Source organism: Salmo trutta, unplaced genomic scaffold, assembly GCF_901001165.1.
Source record: "Salmo trutta unplaced genomic scaffold, fSalTru1.1, whole genome shotgun sequence".
Lineage (NCBI taxonomy): Eukaryota > Metazoa > Chordata > Actinopteri > Salmoniformes > Salmonidae > Salmo > Salmo trutta.
The window spans coordinates 41652-43699 of NW_021822543.1; positions in this window are offsets into that span (position 1 = coordinate 41652).

Genomic DNA, 2048 nt, shown 5'->3' on the forward strand with positions numbered 1-2048 from the left:
TCATTGTTTAAGCCGCGAGGTTCAAAGCGTGGGAAAAAAGTTGCGCCTTATAGTCCGGAATTTACGGTAGTCTGTATCCCAAATGTCACCTTTTTCCCTATTTAGTGCACTATTTTTAACCAGGGCCCATGGTGGTGCACTATATAGGAATTAGGGCGCCGTTTGTGACACGTACTCATTTTAAAACGTTATAAAAGACCCAATGATGCTGTATATATTGTATATAATATGAAATGTTTTATAACTTTATAACAAAATCTTTAAATAGACAAGATTAAAAAATAATAATAATAATTCATGAAAGCCTAAGAAATGCCTCCTTAAACTTACAAATGCGTGTAAAAACAAATTAAAAATGGGAGAGATTCTATATTTTTTTCACAATGATGTCTGGATCATTGGAAAGGGAGTGAGGATCATTTGGTGTGTATAACAATGTTAATTGATTGATTGATTGATATAACAATGTTCTTTTCATACCCTTTCGATTGCATTGGAAAAGCTGACCCCAGAGTGCAGTGCAGAAGTCAATTAAAATCTGTTATTTTCCTCAAATCTACTAGATTTTTTGTGTGAGATTAAAATGTGTATTTTGTTGTCATACAGTTTCAAGAGGCTGCTTCTTGCATGGCCACCAAACAAACCCTCTACCTGCCTCCTTCTGTGTGTCCCAAATGGCACTCTATTTCCCTATATAGCGCCCATAAGGCTCTGGTCAAAAGTAATGCACTACATATAGGGAATAGGGTGCCATAGGGCTCTGGTCTAAAGTAGTGCACTATATAGGGAATAGGGTTCTATAGGGCTCTGGTCTAAAGTAGTGCTTATATAGGGAATAGGGTGCTATAGGGCTCTGGTCTAAAGGAGTGCACTATATATAGGGAATAGGGTTCCATAGGGCCCTGGTCTAAAGTAGTACACTATATAGGGAATAGGGTTCTATAGGGCCCTGGTCTAAAGTAGTGCACTATATATAGGGAATAGGGTTCTATAGGGCCCTGGTCTAAAGTAGTGCACTATATAGGGAATAGGGTTCTATAGGGCCCTGGTCTAAAGTAGTGCACTATATAGGGAATAGGGTTCCATAGGGCCCTGGTCTAAAGTAGTGCACTATATAGGGAATAGGGTTCCATAGGGCCCTGGTCTAAAGTAGTGTACTATATAGGGAATAGGGAACGCATCCTTAGTCACCTCCCAGTGAACCTGCCATTACCTTAACCATGTGCTCATTGTCTGTCTCTGAAAACAAATCCTTGATTGAATATTAAAAAGTGCTTTATTTTCATATTATATTGCTTTTCTGCATCTGTAATGAAAACGGCCTACCGGTACGTGCCTTTTATATTAGGATGTAAATTAAAGACAATGTTTTGATTATAAATAAGAATTTAAGCGAGGGGAAATTAAATGAATCCCCAATTATTTTTAATTTAACTAGGAAAGTCAGTTAAGAACAAATTCTTATTTACAATGACGGCCTACCAGGGAACAGTGGGTTAACTGCCTTGTTCAGGGGCAGAAGGACATATTTTTACCTTGTCAGCTCGGGGATTCAATCCAGCAACCTTTCGGTTACTGGCCCAACACTCTAACCACTAGGCTACCTGTCGCCCCAACACACAGACATCCAAATGAAACAGGCTGTAAGGGACTGTTGGAGTAATATCTTTGATATCTGGTACTTCAGGAACAAATGTCTCAAAACGGTTCTGTAGACAATCTACAATCTAGATCAGCTATCTACAATCTAGATCAGCTATCTACAATCTAGATCAGCTATCGACAATCTAGATCGGCTATCGACAATCTAGATCAGCTATCTTCAATCTAGATCAGCTATCTACAATCTAGATCAGCTATCTACAATCTAGATCAGCTATCGACAATCTAGATCAGCTATCTACAATCTAGATCGGCTATCGACAATCTAGATCAGCTATCTTCAATCTAGATCAGCTATCTACAATCTAGATCAGCTATCTACAATCTAGATCAGCTATCGACAATCTAGATCAGCTATCTACAATCTAGATCAGCTATCTACAATC